Here is a 20168-nt window from a genome sequence, read left to right on the forward strand (position 1 = left end):
TTCACTACTGTAAACTGAAGGGATTACTGATTATATGCAGTAAACCTGTCACAGCTGACACTGTTTCACAAACTTGCCACTGCAGGGCAATATGGGTCTTCTGTCAGAGGCACAGGTGCCCCCTGTTAACAGAGGAGCTCTGGCTTTGTTTACTTTGCTCCTCTGGCTGCCTTACACATTATACGCTGATTGATACCATGCTGTATCTGTGCTAATAAATAAAACAGGCAGGCCCATTTTTTATAGCTGGAGGCCTGGATCATGGCATGGCTTACATCTGTATACACCATCCCCAGTCAGAGTGATCTTTTCCCTTCTGCCTACCAGAAACAGCCTGTCCAGCATCACCACCCCAAACACCCCTGGGCGTTGTGAGGACTGTGCTAACGGGAATTGGTCAAAACAGTACTAGTGAGGGTGGTAAAAATTAAGTAGGGTGGGTGCAAGGTTTAAAAGTTGCTAGTGCAGTGAGGTCCTAGAGCATTAACGAGGGGAATAGCCCATTCCATCCTTCTGATGTAAAACAGACCTGAACAGAGATAGGTTAACACTTTCGCTGTAAATGGTCAAAGGTCTGGGCTTTTCTTAGCTGTGAAAGATGTTTATCGCAAAGTAGCAGTTATATTTGCAATTCACAACGGTTCCTAGGTATGCCGGTCATTGTAACTCAACAGGGCTTGTCATTAATAGCCCTTTACAAGATCATGTTACTTATCACCTCTGTTTTCCTCTGAAGTTCATTGTTTAGTTTTGTGCTTCATAAAACTCAGAGAGGTCACCGAGTGCTCCTCGGGGGGAAATTAACTCAGTGACAGCAGCCTGCTCAGGGATTCCCCTCAGAAGCACTAAATAAGCTGCATCGTCATTTCAGTCTGGCTTAGAAAGAGAGGTAATAAAATCTGTCTGCAGAAGATTTGCAGGCAGAGATCTTTGCCCAGGGTTTGTTTTTTTTTTTTCCCAAATCCACACTTTTGATGCTCAGCTGCACTGAACCTCCTCCAGTCCTCTGTCATTTCTTATATTATTTGACACAAGCTAATTTTTTACAGGGCAGACAAGTGGGGAACAACATGAAAGGACCTTATGCAACCTATGGGAACACGACATAAATCATCCCCCTCACTAGAAGAGGCTGAGGATGTGTCCAGTGCTTAAGCACACATTTACACATTAGCATTGTCTAATAAATTCACATGCAATTGCTGTAAAGCGTTGGTGAGATGGGGCTGTGGTTTACAGCAGCCTCTGCCCACCGCCTCCCCAGGGTGCAGGGCAGGAGGCAGAAGGCAGGGTGGGCACATGAAGGCTGGTGACAGGTCTTTTGGCCACTCTCAGCTCCTTGAGTGCGGGGCAGCTGCGTGTGAACCCCTACAAGTTCGGTCTGGGCACCTCTGACTCAGAAATGCCAGCTCATAGTGCAGCGGCTGCTCTGCTTCTTATTTGGGGCACAACACTATTCTTTAGCTATTAGGTGCCTAAAAGAACTCTGCCCTGTTGTGTCTTCTCTGCGTTGTCGTCTTCTACACCCCCAAAGCAGCAGGCAAGTGGTCATCCATATCCAATGTAATTCTGAGTATGAAGTTCTTCAGTTGTATATGTAGGAGGGAGAGGACAGCATTGCTTTAATATTATTTACGGCTTCTGAAGATACTGGACAAAGGAATTATCGCCTACCCCATACTGTGCACTGACGGACTCTCAGTGACAGACTAAAAGGGCCATAATCTAAGACATCAGCTCTTGTGTTTCAAGCGTGTTATACAAAAAAACCCATAACAACAGAGGCCAAAACAAGAGAGCCAAAGTTTGTTTAGAAATTACATTTGAGAAACAAAGGTCGTGATGCATGGCTTGACAACTGACAAAGTTAATTAATTATTTGTTTGTGAGTTTTGAGCAAACACTTTGGCTGTTATATAAGCACGCAGTGAAGGAGGGCAAAGCCCTGTAAAGCAGCTGAGTTAGATATTTTAATGAGTTGCAACATGCAAAGATGCCAACCCTGGGTGACATTTTAGAGCAGATCAGAGAATTTGACTTATTTCAGAAGCAAGCCCTCTTTGTCTTATGCCTGCTTTCTGCTACCTTCGCTCTCATTTACGTGGGGATTTTTTCCTGGGATTCACCCCCGACCACCATTGCCGCAGCCCTGGCGTGGCTGAGCTGAGCCAGCGGTGTGGCTGGAGCCTGGAGGAGCAGCTGAATCACACGGTTCCCAAGTGGGGTGGCTGCCAGGATGGTTTTGGCAGCCACTGCAGGAGGTACGAGGTGGACTGGAATGCGACAGGCATCAGCTGCACCAACCCCCTCAGCACCCTCGTGGGTAACCAGAGCACTGTCCCCCTTGGTCTCTGCTGGGATGGCTGGGTCTACGACTCCCTGGGGACCTCTCTTGTGACTGAGGTAAGACACAGTTTGTCCAGCAAAATCACTCTTGCCTGCATGCCTTGAAGCTAGAAGTTGTTGGATTTGTAGAGTTTGCTTTTGGTGCACAGCCTGAGCCTGACTGCTAATAAATAGTGAATATCAGGACTTGCTAGGGACTTAGAGCAAAGATTTATATGGATAAATAATGGGAAATGATTGCTTTCCCTGGGAGGATAATACTGCAAGCTAGTCATCAATCAGACAATGGCTATTCTCATAATTCAGTATTTCAGTCACCAAACTGAAGGTAGCACTCTGTAGTCCAAATTGAGGAATTGCACATTTGTGTAATAATCCAAAGTTACTCACATAAAATGAACAAGAATCTTAGAATCATAGAATCGTTAAGGTTGGAAAAGACCCTTAAGGTCATTGAGTCCAACCGTTAACCTAACACTGCCAAGTCCACCACTAAACCATGTCCTCAAGCACCACGTCTACCCGTCTTTTAAATACCTCCAGGGATGGAGACTCAACCACTTCCCTGGGCAGCCTGTTCCAGTGCCTGTCTACCCTTTCGGTGAAGAATTTTTTCCTAATACCAACCTAAACTTCCCCTGGCAAAGAAGTAGAAGATGAGGCTAAATTTGACAGACAATGAATTAGCAACATCAGCGTTCTTTTCTTCCAACTTACACTATCTAACGCAGATAGTTTAGAAAGTGAAAAACTGTGCAAACCAGTACTATCAGTCTAAAAGCCGTGTAGAAACCTGAAGCATAGGAAGGACCTCAAGAGAGACCTCTTCTACTCCTCTTCCAGTCCCAAATCTATATTAACTATGCTATATTAAACCATGCCTAGCAGAATGTTTCTGTGACCCATTCTTAAAAAACTGCAATGCTGAATATTTCACAGCTTCCTTGGGCAGGGTATTCATATTCCCTTGCTTTGTTATCATTACTATTACAAAGCAACTCCACCTCACTTTCCCTTGGGGCATATGGGCTGTGGCAGAGAAGAGCACTCCCAGCTGTCCTCCCCGTCAGTCGAGACAGGGAAAACAATATGTGAGCTGTTTGGTACGGCCCCAGCAAATTTGTCTGGGTTAAAAAGAGATTAAATAAGCAGCCAAAGACATTCATGCTTCTTTCTGGGCTGAAGTCTAGTTAGACCTGAATGAGTATGTGCAACTGTAGAGAACTTAACACCAGTTTGCCCTCCTCCCCTCGCTAGGTGTGGGTTGGTAACCTGTTAATTGTAAATCAAAAGCAAGTTACAGAGTACTGGTTCACTGCAGAGAAAAGTCAACCAAATCCTGGGCATTTTGCCAGTGCTAATTAGAAGCAGGACAGCCATCTCTTGGCTCCCCGCCGGCAGGGCCCATGGCAGCCCTGCCACCTCTCATGCCCAGCACTGCTTTCATGCAGCGAGATAATACATGGTTACAGTCCTTGGCATCTGGGAAGGAAACGGTGCTCCAAGTGTCCTCCAAATTTTAAGCACATGGGTGGAGAGGAGAGGGTGAGATTTGTCTGAACTTTTTAATTTGTTCGTTCAAAGCTTCTCTCCCTCTCACACTCTCCTTATGTGTCATTGTGCAATCATTTTTCAGGGTGTAACTTTTCCACAAGGTTTGGGAAAATCCAGACAAGATGTATTGCAGATGTCAGTTTAAGAAATTAGAGGGTTTCTTTTCTGGAGCCTGTTTTCTAGTTGTGTGTGATTTGTTTCCTTCCTCCTCAAACAAATGGTTTGTATTGCATGTTCCCGCACTTCTAACTGTGGTTGCCCTTGCAGTTTAACCTGGTGCATGAGGACTCCTGGAACCTGGACCTCTTCCAGTTGTGTGTGAACACTAGGTTTTTTATTGACTCTGTGAGTGTTGGCGACATAGCAGACAGGTATGTAGTATGTAGACAGATGTGAGATGAACTGTTTCCTCTGGTTATCTGCTTCCTGCACGTCGCTGAACAACATTCACAATTCAAAGAGGAAACGAATGCAACTAAAACTTGATTCAAAAGGCCTGTGTGTCACTTACAAAGGGGTGGATGGTGGTTCCTAAGCTCCTGCTTTCAAAGGCAAGGGACCCTTGTTGTGACCCAGGAATCCACGGAAATGCCATGGTGTTGCTCCACTTTTACAGCCTCTCAGTGGCTCCGTGGGGAATTTGCACAGTCACAAGTGAAGAGATTTTGGTTTTTTTCACAGTGGCAAACTGCAATGTGAGCTCAGAGTTTGAGATGAAATTTTAAGTCATGCACGGAGAACTATTTGTCCATCTTTGTGATAAATTTGTTTCACATTAATTTTAACAGTATCCAGATGGCCATAAATCAGTTTCAATACAGGAGTGTTTTCCTCAGATACAGAAATAGAAGTTGCTCCTTCCTAAATTTTCTTTGCTCGCCCTTTTTCTCAATTGGCTCTGTGTGTAGCCAAACCTAGACCTTATTATCCATCATCTCTTCTTTTCCGTCACGAATGTCATTGTGCCATATATCTGCCCAGTGGGGTTTTTTTTTTAGGTTAGACTCTGAACAAACCTATTGCTTTGTAGCTGACCTTCCTGTGCATGTTTACCAAATTTTTCAGTAAAATGACAAGAGAGGCTGAGACTGGAATTTGAAGAGGTGAAGGTAACACGGGGTGAACAATCCTTCTGTAGAGTTTGTCTTGGAGAAATGTTTTTTATTTCTTTATATTCTCAGAACATAGGAGAACACAATGAGCAATAGCCTTTTCCTCCCGTACTGATCAGGCCCCAAAACCATCTCTGTTGGACAGCTATTGCCATCTTTCCCTTCTTTTGATTTTCCCCCTCCTCCAAGGGGGAAGGTCTACGGGAAGGGGCACAGCCGTCCCCCATAGTACTTCTGCAGTGTCACAAAATGAGGGTGGGACTGTGTTTGTCTCACTGGTCCCTGCTCCCATGTTTCATTGCAGGCAAACACGTCATTGGTTAGGTTGTGCATGCCACCTTTGTGGGGAAAGTGACTACCACAGTCCTAGCTAACCCCAACCTGTCCATCCATGTGGACAAACCTGCTTGTGAAGAAGCTCACCTATGCACGGATTGGACAGAGTGCTTTCCAGTCCTCAGTAAACCATTATCTTACTGCCAGTGAACCAGACCATGTTTGGTTTTAAGTTTTCTGCTTAAATGTATTTTTCATCAGAAGATAGTGATTTATCAAAGTAACTCTTTCTGGCCACATCTTGTGTGCGGCTACACCTTTGGCAAAAAGCTCTCTCAGGTCAAAGACATCAAATGGCTACAGCAGTACTGCAAATATCCTACATCCAGCCTTCAGTCCTGGGCTGGAGTAACTTGTGTGATTTGAAGGACAAAAGTTGGCACGCTTATGCCAATTTTTGCTTTTCTTCACATACATTTTGAAAGATCTTGGGTTTTTTGGCATCAGAAACGTATGTCAGTCCTTTCTTTCCCTTAAATACAAATTCTTGTTTTCTGGCCAGTCTTCTAGTGAATTTGAACATATTCCATCCTTTTTCCTCGAACTCAGGGGATAATGATGCACATCTTATGGGACCAAAGGAGGCGATATGTAGCAGCCGCTCATCCAGGCATGACAGGACATGAAACAGCAGTGCGCAGATCCCACAGCCATCAGAGGTGCCACTTTTCAGATGACCTTTTCAGCACAGAGATAGATTAAGCAATCATGTTTACTAGCAAAGGCATTTCTTGGCAGCATATGGCTGTGTGAGCCAATAGAAACCGGAGCTCCCAAACCTGCAGCCACTTATATCAGAAATGCTCTCTCTCTGTGTCAAAATACTGAAGGATCTTTTTACCAAGGCTCATTAATAAGCAAAAGTATGAAAAGACATGAGGGAGTAGGATATCGTTGTTGCTAAGATAAAGAACATGCATGTCATAGCATCGAGGGGTTTTCTACTGCTCTGCTTACTGCCATCCTGACCCAGTTCACTGTGGTCCCTGCACTGCAAGCACCCAAGAGCAATACAAAATCCCATACCCAGACAGTGTTATGCTTAGGGCAAAAACAAACCCAGAAGTATCAAATTTAGCAGAGAGAATGAGAAAAAAGTCCATTAATTCTGTGTTTCCTGGATTTGAGATATCCATCCTCTTCTTGTCAGACAGCCTGGGTGCAGCTGGAGTGCTAGTGCAAAGCACTGCAGTGCAACCCACTGTACTCGGAACAACTGCGAATGTTTCAGGTGCTTCAGGGGAGCTTTCATAAGCCCTTTCCAAATGTGCTTCTCTCCGAGAGATTAGACCTACTCATTTACTTGATTGGTCTCTGGGCACACATCCAGGTGCTGACTTTGATATTCAAGAGTCATAGGTGTCTTGGAAATGGCACCCCTGTGTCCCTAGAGAGCTCCTGAGGTCAGTGCTAACATGCAGCGCTTGCATCTCTGCCACTCAGAGCTGGGGCACTGGGAAAGGGCCTTCGCAGGAGAGGACTCCTCTCATGGTCTGATGAGGCTCTCTTGGGCTGGCCTTTAAGGCAAGTCAGAAATGTCTGTATGTCAGGCTCATGACAGGAGGAAAGTTTGAGTGATGGGATCTGCTGATGTTATTGTGGAGAACAGAAGACATTTATTTTGGCTGGCATTTATTATCATGTTATTTTTGTTAGTGGACATTGACTAATTTAATGGGTTTTATAAATCATACTTCTAACTGAATATATACCTCTGTCAGCTAGAAAACAAATGCCTTTCCAGTGTTTCAGTAAACTTGTTTCTTTTGGGAACAATTTATTTCTGACTATCAGTGAGTCACGGTGATACAGGGAATGACAAATAACAGGGATGTACAAGAGCCTCTTCAAGAAGCGCTCAATAGTCAGCCAAAGTCAATGAGAAAATAGGTAACAAACATAGTTATCGAACAAGATCCCCATTAAAAAGCTATTGCAGCTCTGAAAGATGGGCTGAAGAGCCACACCAGAGTGTTTGTTGAACTCATTAGCTAAGTCATTAACCAGAAGTGAATGAGGACCTGAACACATAGGACAGGGGAGTCTCCTGAGCTTCCATCAAGATGAAAAATGCTGCAAAGGGAAGAGCAGGTACAGACTCCTACCCAAAATGAAGAGAGAAGAGGGCAACGGGGACCATCTCCAGCCTCTTCAAACCCTTCGACTTGCCACCCTACCCTACCAGCAGCTGAACCTGTTTCTTTTTTCTTCTTTCCCTCTGCAGGTTTGGCTGCAAACTCTGCCTCCTGGTCACAGTCCTCGTCAATTCAACCTCGGGCATTCTCATGGCCTTTGAGCCGAGCTACACGTGGATGGTGCTCTTCCGCCTGATTCAGGGACTGATCAGCAATGGGGGCTGGCTTATAGGCTACGTCCTCAGTTACTGCAGCTTGCAATTACACTTCCTGGGCAGGAACCCCCCATTTAGCAGGGCTGACCCCCATTGGTGCCATCCGATTTTTAAGGAACCATGTATAACAAGAGCAGACAGCAACACTGTGCTATTTACTGCACCTCTTTGCTTAAATGCAGGTGTTTATGACCCAAGCTTGCACCAGCTCATAGACATAAATGGAATAATTAGGAGGCAGCTCTGAAAACTAGGGAGCATTCATACCTGGAGACGGACTTGCCAAAATGAAGGACAAGGTCTAGAGACAAGAAGTAATTGAAAAAGCTGCAAAGATGTATGACACTTTTCCGGGAAAGGCAGTAAGTGGTGCTGTGAGAGATAACACTTGTGTTGCACAGCCTTGGCACCAAAATTCTCGCTGTGCTGTTTCACATGCTTGGTGGTGGGGAGGCTCTGTTCCCAAGACGTAGAGGAGGAGGGAGATGGAGGCAAGCAAGTGCCAGCTGTCTATTTTATTTTATTTTCCCATTTAGTTCTTAGCTAGAAGGAGTGGGAGGAAGAAAGCAACCTTTGCCCCATGTTGATGGGTGAGGGCCTGACACCCTGGAAGGCAGGGGCAAAGTCCCCAGCTGACCAGCAGAGGAGGAAGGGTCAGGACTTGCCCTGTGCTCTACACCAGGGACAAAGACCTGCTCTGCTTTCCCATCCAAACCCACACCCGCGCACCACGCTGCAAGGGCACGGCTAAGCACAGGGGCTTCACGTGGTTTTAGCTGGCAGGAGCTTTGGAGTCCACCCAGCTCTCCAAACCAATTTATTTTCTCTGTGCTTCATGCAACTTGTCCTTGCAGTTGCAGAATTTGTTGGCTCAAACTGCCAGAGGGCAGCAGGCGTCACTTACCAGACTGCCTTCAGCCTGGGACTCCTCATCCTCACCGCCCTGGCTTCCGCACTGGAGGTGGCTCCAGCTCGCGGTCACACTGCCCAGTTTGCTCTTCCTGCCCTACTGTTGTTAAGCGCCTGCTGCTACAGCTCCCAGCAACACCGAGCCAAAAACAGGGGACTGTAACTGGGAGCTGAGGCTTCTCTTTAGGGATCGGCCATAGCACTACACGTAGGATTTCTGAGATGACATCAGATCAGATCTGGCATTTTTCTGTTATTCTGTTCCCCCTGCCCAGGGCTTTAGTCCGAATCATCTAAGAGCAAGAGACTACCTGCAACATGTTGTAACATTTCTGTGTTTGGAGTCCTTGCCACCCACCACAAACTAGTAAGTTGTTATTTTTGGACAGTACTTGAGCTACTGTGAGAAGTGAGTTTTTCTAATCATTGATTAAAATTGCTTTTTTTTTTTTTTAATGCAATCAACAGACTTTTATTGACTATTTGCAAAAAAAATTGAGTGAAAATGCTCCTTAGAAAATTCCATAACCAGATCAGGGAACAGATTTGGGAGGGTTTTTTTTTGAAAGTTTATTTTTAACATGGAGAAGCTGAAGGATTAGGCTTACAGCTGTTCTTTTTTATATCCACAGACTATTAGCCATTTCTAAAACATGTCAACAGAATTTATCTCAGGCTAATGTTTCCAAACTATAATAAACTGGTTTTAGCCTTAAAAAAAATAAAAAATCACGCTATGTTGTCATTGAATTGGAGCACAAATCACAGCTCAATCACTGACAGACACAGCTACCACTGAGTTCAATATGGCCCATGGATATTCAATACACTATAGGATCCTAGCCTGAGAAACTCAGTTCCATTTTCATTTTCTGTGTACCAGCAATGTGCATTTTCCTTCCCCATAGCTATCATGCTTATATGTGTTGCAGGTGTCTGCCTAAGTCTCCCAGGTGGCTCATAGCTCAAAAGCAAAATGACAAAGCTATGGAAGTTATTAAGCACATCGCCAAGAGAAATAAGACGAAGCTACCTCTGTCTTTCCAAGTGACTGCACTGCATTTGCTGCATATATGCAAACCTCGAGGCAAATAATGTTATGAGTTTAGGATTGTTTTGGGTTTAGAGTGGGGAGCAGCTTGGTGACCAAAAGCACTGCAGTTCCCTAATGCAAAGTTAAGTGAGTTTTCTTCTCTTTGACTGCCTAGGACCCTCACAGAGCATATTTGGGAAAAGAGACTTGCAAAAACAGCCAGCAGACAAGAAAAAATATTCCTTTAAGTAGTATCAATCAACAGTAAAGTCACCAAATCTCATGACTTAAAATTCCAGAACATCCTTATTCATTATGTTTTTAAATGCTGCTTCATGCCATGCAACAGCCTCATACACATGGCTACACAGATATGAAGACTGTCTATATAAATTTTCAGGTTTCCTTTCCCCAAAACACTCTGGAGAAGTTATTTTGCCCTCAGTTACTTAACTGGCAAATGAAAATCCTCATCCTCCCATCCATCCAGAGGAATATATATTCATTGCAGTGCTCACCACCCTCTCCCCTGCCCACTTTAATCTCTTGTCCTGTCACTTGTGCTCCCAGAATCTCAGCTCCGAAGATGAAGATAGAGAAAAGCTGAAACCTTCATTTCTAAACCTGATCAGGACACCTCAGATCAGAAAACACACATTCATTTTGGGTACAGCTGGTAAAGGAAGGTTTTTGCAGCCCAAATGGAAATGTGTGATGTGGTGCCCTAAATCATCATCATTGATTTAAGCCTGTTTTGCTCCCAACCAGCTGCAAATCTCAGTTGTCTGCATAAACTCTCTCCCAAAGGGTTTGGCTTCATTTCCACCCTGTTATCTGCCCAGGTTCCTGAGCTCCGTTCTCCACCAGGGGCTCATCACGCACATCGGAGTAGCCGCTGGAAATGTATCTGCATTTCCTCTGTTCTGCTCTCATCGAGTTCCCAGCCACCTTCACCTTCATGCTAACACTGGATCACATTGGGCATCTCTACCCGTGGGCTGTGGCAAACGTGATGGCAGGTGGTGCTTGCCTCGTTACAGCATTAGTGCCAGACAGTGAGTCACGCAAACCTCCTCCATCAATGAATTCTCTCCCTGTCTCTCGCTTATTGCCCTGGAAAATGGAGAACAATCCTTGCTAACCTGGCCCATGTCAGTATTGTGATCCAATGAAGACCAATACCATAAAAGCTAATGTATGTCCTACCATCAGCATTTATACCAGCTAATGAGAGGCTGGAGAAATGGAGTGAATTAAATTTCCAAAATGGCATCAAATCAGATGGCAAGTCTGCAAGTGCTAGATCATGAAGCATGCCATGTTAAGTCCACAATTTTTTTCTGGCCTAAAATTTGGATTTGAATGCATAATTCAGGGTTTTCATCCAAAAATCCCCATGTTTTCTGTTTCTAAAAAGGAAAAATGTATGGGCACACACACACTTTTAAACAGTAAGTGCTTTCCGCCATCAACAGTGCTGCTGCCATGAATGTAGGATGTTCAGCAATCACGATGACAGGTATTTGGCTTTTGTTTAGCTGCGTGCTCACTCCAAGGCCATAGTCTCAAAGCAGTGTGTCCCTTAAGGGCCACCAAATGAAACATCTTTCCTTTTTCTTTATGAAATACAACTAGACTGAAACCACAGACATAACAGTGCCAACCAGCTACCAGTTCATGCAGGGAAAAGGACAAAACCACAAAATGTTACAGAAAAATGTCGTAGGCAAAAAACCCAAAGTGTCCAGACAATGGAAACTCATTTTAACACGTGACTGGGGAGTGCAGAGGCTATCCAAGGCATCACTGAGCTTTGCTGGGGCAATGCAGGGGTAGGAGTCCTGTAGCCCTGCAGCTGCTGCCTGGGCCACGGCTCGGGGAGCAGCAGCTCCCGGGTGAGCGCCTCACACTGGGGACAGGTACAGCCACCGGAGACGCTGCTGCCAAACCAGCTCAGCCCATGGTTTAATGCCCTGCTGGGCTTGGTGGCAGCATTCACCAGCAGAGACCCAGACTTCATAGAATCATAGAATCGTTAAGGTTGGAAAAGACCTCTAAGATCACTGAGTCCAGCCGTTAACCTAGCACTGCCAAGTCCACCACTAAACCATGTCCCTAAGCACCACATCTACATGTCTTTTAAATACCTCCAGGGATGGGGACTCAACCACTTCCCTGGGCAGCCTGTTCCAAAGTCTGACAACCCTTTCAGTGAAGAAATTTTTCCTAATAGCCAATCTAAACCTCCCCTGGCACAACTTGAGGCCATTTAATCTCATCCTATGGCTTGTTACTAGGGAGAAGAGACCGACCCCCACCTCGCTACAACCTCCTTTCAGGTAGTTGTAGAGAGCAATAAGGTCTCCCCTCAGCCTCCTCTTCTCCAGACTAAACAACCCCAGCTCCCTCAGCCGCTCCTCGGAAGAGTTGTTCTCTAGACCCTTCACCAGCTTCATCACCCTTCTCTGGACACGCTCCAGCACCTCAATGTCCTTCTTGTAGTGAGGGGCCCAAAACTGATCACAGTATTTGAGGTGCGGCCTCACCAGTGCCAAATACATGGGCACTATCACCTCCCTCGTCCTGCTGGCCACACTATTCCTGATACAAGCCAGGATGTAATTGGCCTTCTTGGCCACCTGGGCACACTGCTGGCTCATCTTCACCTGGCTGTTGACCAATACTCCCAGGTCGCTTTCCACAGGGCAGCTTTCCAGCCACTCGTCCCCATTCTTCCCCACTTGACTGCGTCGGCACCACCAGCTCTGAGCTGAATCACCTTCAAAGCACGTAGCTTAAAGCCCAGCCCTCCAGAAAAGGGCTGTTTTTCACTCAGACCACCTCTGCAGGGGCAGCGGGTCAGGCAGAGCCCCAGCAGGGAGGCAGGGACAGCCCCAGACTCCCACAGCTGCAGTGCTGCAAACCACATGCAGCAGTGGCTGGTGTCTCAGCTCTGTAAAGGCTCTGCCGGCAGGGCTTACCGGGAGCTGCGGGTCAGTAAAATACTGCCCTGGGCTTGATGCATCCCTCAGCTGGCTAAATGAGGGAGAAAATGCTCTGAGTGTGCTAATAGCTGGAACATCTGAAGCCATGATCCAAGGTCAGTTTGGGATCTAAAAGCCCACGTGGCAGACAGAGGTGTTCTGGACTGACTCTACACTCAGGGCTGGGATATTCATTTATTTGCAGCAGACATCCATGGCTCCAGGTGTGAAAGCAATTGTAGAGCACACACTGAGAGACAGGGAGGCAACAGAAACTTGTCCCAGCCTGAAAGCCATCAGAAGCCTCTGTGCAAAAGTATGGAGTATTTTGCTGACAGGCAGATTTCAGCTACTAAACAACGCAGCTGCCCTCTGTTTAGTTTTATTGCAAGCAAGAAATGGCGTCTTGCGTAAGCTTTGGGTTAATGTACTGGATAACCCAAACTACTTTGTATCATTGATTTCTCCTCTCTGTGACAGCAACCTAGAAAAGTCTCAAGTCTTGGTTATTTGCTTGAGTCACAAGAAAATTGCATTATAAATTCTTTATATTGAGTAAAATGGCGCACCATCATGTGCTGTCCTCTTGACCTTTCATGACAGCAAACTTACTGCTTCCTTAAATTAAATCTTTAATGCTGTTTTATGTCAAGAGCATAAAAAACCCCATAGTTTTGTATTCCAACCTTAATGTGCACAATGTCTTTCCAGCTCTTTATTGGCTTAAAACGACTGCAGCTTGCTTGGGCCGGATGGGAATTACCATGTGCTACAAAATTAGTTGCTTGGTAAATCCTAAGCTGTATCCAGTATTTCTCAGGTAAGTGCACCATCTTCCATTAGCTGGTAAAAGCACTGGGTGTTTCTCTGGGAGAGACTGCAAGTGGCTGGCTCAAGGCTGTGGATGCAGCTGAAGAGCCTGTGGCTCATGCACTGCCCTGGAAAAGGAGTTTGCATGTATAAAACACACCTTGCAAAGGTGGAAGAGAGCTGCTGGGTGGTGCAGCAGAAACCCACTGCCTTCCCTGGCCAAAGCCCCTTCCCTGCTTCTGAGCCCAGCACTGAGGCAGCAGGTTCCTGAGGGCATGTGTGAGAAACCATCCCAGACACCCTTCAGGCTCCCCTTCCAGTGCAGTTCAGTGAACAAGAAGTCAAATGCTCATTAACATCTCTCCTCCAATATACGGCTAGTCTTACTGTCTTGCCTTGTCTAATTTTTTCTCTCCTCACCCATTTTATCTTTTGGTATTTCTCCACAGGAGACTGCTCTGCCTGTGCTCTCTTTTGATTATGTTCACCATGATAGGAGCCAGGCCTTTCTAAGCCCCTTTCTAAGCCCCAGGGTGTTATCTGTCCTTTCCTCCCTGAGGCTCATGGCCCATCCCTCCTCCCATCAGCTGCAAATGCCCTGGACAGGGTGCTGACCTGCTCATCCCGGCAGTAGGGGTAGGCAAACCCTTGTGGGTCCTGCCGGGGTGCTGGGGTGCAGAGCTGGACGAGGGACCCCCAGGCAGAGCCAGTGAAGTGTGCGCGTGCATGTGTGTGCATGCGCGTGTGCTTTGCAGGAACCTAGGAGTCCTTGTCTGCTTGTCTATGTGCAGCCTCGGTGGGATCATAATGCCCTTTCTTTTGTGCAGACTAGTGGAGCTCTGTCACGAACTGCCCCTGGTCGTCTTTGGTAAGAGAGCTGTGAGATGGGATCGGTTGGCCACAGCTTAGATGAGTGAGTTTGGTGATCTATGTCCCGCCTTTAAAAAAATCTAGAGAGTTGTATATACACCTGTGTACACACGCAAGATACAGCTTGGTAAGTCTGTTTCATCTGGGTGTTTGGAAGTTGTAGCAAAGTCACCCCTTAGCCCTTTCTGCGGTGAAGGGGACCCCATGTTTTAGGGAAAGACCTTTCAAGGTTTGACTTCCTCCTGCTGAGCCCTTCCAAGGGAGGAACATCTTTGGGTTCTGCCCCTCTCACCTACAGCGTGGTTACAGGACCCGAGGTCCGAGCAGGATGGCCTCTTGTCTCCCTACACAAAAGGCACACTCCACCTCTTGCTGGCATCTCAGGGAGCCCAGTCTGTCAAGAATCCCATGGCAATTTAGGATAGCAAAGCAGCATGTCAGCCCTAATGTTAAGGCTGCTGTCCTAAAAAAGGGGCTGCCTTCACTGTCTGCTACTGCACTTATTCAAATCAGACTGCCTGCGTGCAGGCAGTCTGCCCCGAGTATGGACATAGCAGGGTCTAAAACTCACCAGAAGGTGAAATTGGCCAGGTGAGCTGGTAGCAACCTTTTGTGTATGTCCTAAACTAGCCAAAAGTAGGGATGACAGCTAGCTAGTGTCACCCCAAGCCCATGCCAGCTGGACAACCAGAGCATAAACCTGTTTCCTTTGCATTGTGTGCACAAAGCAAGGGAGCCACACCACCTCTGGGTCTTTGGCCCATGATGGCTTTACAGGCCTCAGATGCACCTCAGAAATGTCAGCAATTACTCTGAAAAAAGAGAATCACATAGATAAAAAGCCAAGCATTATTATCACTTTGAGGAGTCCTTATTCAGTCATCGGGGCAGCTGTGTCTCAATGAGAATTAGTTAGTAACTTGGAGTTAAACTCGGGCATGACCATTGCATTGCCTTTTTGATCCTTGTTCTGTGTTTGCAGCTGTGATTGGTTTAATCAATGGCAGCTTGGTTTTGGTCCTACCTGAGATGAAGGGAAAGACTCTGCCTGAGACCATTGAAGATGCTGACAATCTGCACAGGTATGGCATTAAGCATCCTCCCGCAGAGCAGAGCAATTCTTCTTTACATCTGCAAAATCTGCTAAAAAAAAAAATTCATTGTATATCTCCGAGGATCCATTGGGTTTTGTTGTAGACATATAAATACAGTGGATGGCTGCTGGGTAACTCATCCCCGGTAGCAATATCAGGCTCTGGGCTCTCCTGTATGATCTGACCAGAATCCACTAACACCTTATGCAGAAGCCAGACAGTAAGAGAAGGCGTGGAGGGTGGTTTCACGGGCCATCTGAAAAGCATTGATCTGGGCTTCAGTCGCTCCTTAGGCAGCACGTACAGCCGCTTTGCCTTGAGAGTCATCTGTCAGCATGGGGAAATGCATCCTCCCTGCCACAGCCGGACACTGCCGGCAGCTGAAGGTGGCTTTCAAGCAGGAGAGCACCTTGGCATGGTGGCAGGAGCTTTCAGAAGCTCATTCAGCCATCCTACCTGCCCAAGGAAGGTGAGGCAGAGGGGCGAAGGCATGGCTCCTTGGAGAAAAGCAAGCAGGTTGATGGCATGGAAACCCTATTTGAGCTGGCTGTTGTACCTGTCCAAAGTAAAGCTGGGGAACACAACCCTCAGTCACGCCATCCTCCCGAAAACTTAGCAGGCCCATCTAAGCATCTGTTGCTGCCAGCTGCACCCTGCATGTGCCTGGAGGTGCTCACCACCCCTGTCTCACCTCCTGTATGCAGCTGTGCCAGTGAGGGGACCGCTGTTGTTCCCAGAGATGCTCACACCTGATAGGGAAAAAGCTGGCTGAGCTATGGTTTTACATTTGGGGAGCAATGCAGAGAATGTCCTGGGGAGCAATGCAGGGAAGCTTTCTCCTTCTGGCACAACTCCCACCAGCTGGAGTAGCTCCCAGGGTGAGGGTAGAGCTCCACAGGCACTGAAGGAGCCACTCGGATTTACTGAAGCTGATGTGGAGCCAAAAGACACTTGGCCTGGTAAAAAATTGGGTGTGGGAGGAAAAGGACCCAGCCTGGCCAGAGAGGGATGGCAGCATAGCACAGCGTAGAGCATGGAGAGGTTGCCTCTGGGAAAACTTAGGAAGTCCATACATGCAACCAGACACCCAAACGTTACTTTAGAAACCACCTAGAATAACAGTTTTTACAGTAGGAAATGCCAGAGTTCAAGTTACTAATGCTACCATTGTTATAGGATTTCCAGGCAGCAGCGCAGCTGCAACGAGGCCACAGAAAGTCTCCAATTTACTCCTTATTCTGCTGCTCTTCAAAATAATCTAACCTCATTTGAAAAATTGCCCATGACAAGACATCTGTTAAACCTAGTTTTCAATGAATGTAAGCATGTGGATTATTTGGTGGATCATGCTGTTAGCCACCAGGAGCATCACCTGCCCTTTCCCCTTTCCTTATGCAGGCAAGAAAGAAGCAAAGAAAAAATGATTTATCTCCATGTTCTGACTTCCGAAGCTGCCCCCCAAGCAAGAATCATAGAATCATAGAATTGCTTAGGTTGGAAAAGACCTCTAAGATCATCAAGTCCAACCATTAACCTAACACTGCCAAGTCCACCACTAAACTGTGTCCCTAAGCATCACATCTACATGTCTTTTAAATACCTCCAGGGATGGGGAGTCAACCACTTCCCTGGGAAGCTTGTTCCAAAGTCTGACAACCCTTTCAGTGAAGAAATTTTTCCTAATATCCAACCTAAACCTCCCCTGGCACAACTTGAGGCCATTTCCTCTTGTCCTATCACTTGTGACTTGGGAGAAGAGGCCGACCCCCACCTCACTACAACCTCCTTTCAGGTAATTGTAGAGAGCAATAAGGTCTCCCCTCAGCCTCCTCTTCTCCAGACTAAACAACCCCAGTTCCCTCAGCCGCTCCTCACCAGCCTTGTGCTCTAGACCCTTCACCTTTGTTGCCCTTCTTTGGATGTGCTCCAGCACCTCCGGGACCTGTTTTGCCCCAGATCTGCCTTTATTGAGGCAGGGAGGCAAAAGACGATCAGCAGAGCAGCCATAGCAAGCCCAGCCCTCGACCCGACATGCAGGGGACAAGCCAGACCAACGCGGTGATCTTTTCCCAGTTGCATTATCCCAGCTGCCAGCAGTCTGCATCTTGGGGACATCTCAAGCCAGAGGTCATCTGCCTGCATTTCTGCTTCAGTCCCTCATGGACTGTCCTTCCACATACTTTTCTATTTGACTTCTGAACACATTCATGCCTCTGGCGTCCCAGGGCATCTGGCAGCAGTAACTTGTACGGCATGAGTGGGAAATTTGTGAAGGAACAGTTTCTTCTGCTTGTTATAAACCCAAAAATCTCTTCAGGCTGCTCACTCACAACTCATTTCTGTAGTGAGCAGGAGTGCATTCATGAGCCCAACTCACCTCCTCCAAGCTACACCTGATTCTGCGTGAAAGCAAGCATGTAGACAGTAACTGATTTACTGTCACAATTTCCCCTACACCCCTTAAAATCTTGGTACTGCCGGTTGGTCTATGGCTCCTGATGCCCAGCAGGTCGGCTTCGTGAGACAGCTCCTGCTGCCCAGCAGCAAGCACTGCCACTGCAGAGCCCGCTTCGGGACCCCAGGGCATCCAGAAGCCCCTCTTCCCTCCCAGTTTACTCCCCTTCTTCCAGAGAAATAAGTACAAAAAATAAGTGCTTCTAAGCCCAGACTGGCTTTTAAGCCTTTTTTTTTTTTAACCCGTTTGACTGGATATTAGGCAAGCTGGAAAACAAAGAGGAAGGTGAAGAGGAGTTGGAGGCAGTGAAGCCTCATGACATGGGGGGCTGTGTGTAACTACAACATCAATAGGGATCAGTGATGGGGCAGGGGGAGAAAGCCCCATCACAGACACCCACTGAGGGTGGCATGAACAATAACAAGACACTGTGCATATTAAAGCATATTCATGTTTGTGTTTATGCATATTGGTTTTCCTAATGCCATGAGTTTGGTTTTTTGCATGGCCAAACTCCAAAACAGCTGTAAGGGATCAGGACTGAACTGAGGGGAAAGATGAGCCAAAAAAAGGATATAGCTTTCTAAGTAGATCTCCTTCAATAACATGCTGGAAAATCACTGCTCTAGTGCTTTTGAAGGTTGAAGGGTCCTCTCCGCAGCCCTTGGGAAGCACTTAAAATGTGATTCATATCATATTCATCAACTTGTGTGTATTCTCTGAATTTGGGTTTGTCTCCTGACCAGTCCCAGTTCTAGGAAAAAGCCTAATTTCTTCATATTTTAAAACATTTACAGAATGTAGGGTGACACAGTGCCATACAGTAGGGATGGGATTGGAACAAGTTGCAAATAAGATCCAGCACATGCATTGTTTTGATCACACAATAAACAGGTGAGTTGGAAACCACATGAGCTTTGTACAGGCCTGTAGGATGTGATTTTCTGCCAATTCATGAACAAAAGCACACAAAAAACCACCTTGACAAAACAACCATGTTAAGATTACACTTTCCAGACAATAAGCCTTAATGAGTCTCTGATACACCGCAGAGCCTGTGGCCACATTTGATGGGATAAAATTAGCACTGGAGTCTCCACATAGCAGCTATGCTGGCATGTTGGTGTTTGGATGTCGGTGCTGACAGCAACAGCAGAGGACAAGAACAGTGTTTAGAAAGTGCTGCCCTGGACCACATCTGCCGCCAGGCTGTCCATCAGATGATGCCAGGGAGAACACCAGAAACTTTGTAAAAGTAAAGAGCAATTCTTTCCAAAACCCAGTTACTGAAGGTAGGTGGGTACCCTGAAACATCGAGTTTTTATGTTCTCTTTAGGACAGTCCTTATACTGTGGTTTAAGTACTTGGGCGGGGGACAGGGTCTTCTTAAAAGGCCTGTCTCACTTTCATTAACCTGGACACAGCCATGTCCGGGTGCTCCCTGGGTTGCCTGAGCCAGCCAGTGGTTGGGCCCTGAAGTGCTCCTTCCCAAGCTCCAGGGACTGCCCTGCCACTGAGCTGGTTACGCTCCAGCAGCCCCAGGAGCAGACAAGCTTCAGCTACTATTAATGGGAAGGGAAGCTAGCAAACTGGTTTTTTTTATCTAAGGCAGGATGTTAGACAGCCTGTCTCATACCTTGGAGGAGATCCACTCCTACCACGCGCCCAGTACATAAAAGCTTTCTTCACTTTGAGAGCAACCATGTGCAGCTGGACCAGATTTTACATGTTTCATTGACTTCCCAACTCCGGAAAGTAGTACATGAATTGACAAGGTCGCCAGCAAGGAAATCAATGAAGCACATTTGCTCCTGTGCTCATTAAGGTGCCACCAGAAGCAAATGCCGATATAACTTGTAGGTGACTGCAAAGCGAAGGCACGCCAGAGCCTGCCACCTCTGCAGCTCCTTCTGTGGCAGCAGCAGTGCTTACGGAAAAAAAAAATGCCAGTGTGACAGGTAAGAGTCTTGAGAGCCAGCTTTTGTAGTTACTCATTTATTCATCCCAGTATTTGCTTTGCTTGACTTCTTGCCTCCTCCCCCATTTTCTTTCTGCATGGAGTTTTCAACAGGTTTTGAATCAATGAACTATAATAAAGACAGCTGTTCCGCCAGATTTCTTTTGTTGCAGAGCAGAGATATCTCTGCAATCACAGCAGGACACCAGCTCCACAGGACACATAGTTACATCCCCACTGGCCCTCTTGCCTGTCTCAGGACCAGATTGTTCTTTTCTGACCCTGAGGCAAATATTAGTTTTGCAACTGCCTGGGCCAAAGTCACTCCACAGCACATCTGTCTTTACCTTCTCAGAGC

At 46.6% G+C, this 20168-nt stretch overlaps 1 pseudogene across 1 annotated transcript; it reads left to right on the forward strand.

Moving 5' to 3' along the window:
• The first annotated feature begins 1480 nt into the window (after nucleotides 1-1480).
• Nucleotides 1481-10922, forward strand: LOC104013810 (solute carrier family 22 member 1-like; annotated as a pseudogene). The gene is made up of 3 exons (XR_015708096.1): nucleotides 1481-2403; nucleotides 4168-4271; nucleotides 7573-10922. The product of XR_015708096.1 is annotated as a solute carrier family 22 member 1-like (transcript).
• The last annotated feature ends 9246 nt before the right edge of the window (nucleotides 10923-20168 follow it).

The sequence above is a fragment of the Nipponia nippon genome, unplaced genomic scaffold, assembly GCF_047370975.1.
Source record: "Nipponia nippon isolate SJK-2023a ecotype South Korea unplaced genomic scaffold, ASM4737097v1 scaffold_4, whole genome shotgun sequence".
Classification (NCBI taxonomy): domain Eukaryota; kingdom Metazoa; phylum Chordata; class Aves; order Pelecaniformes; family Threskiornithidae; genus Nipponia; species Nipponia nippon.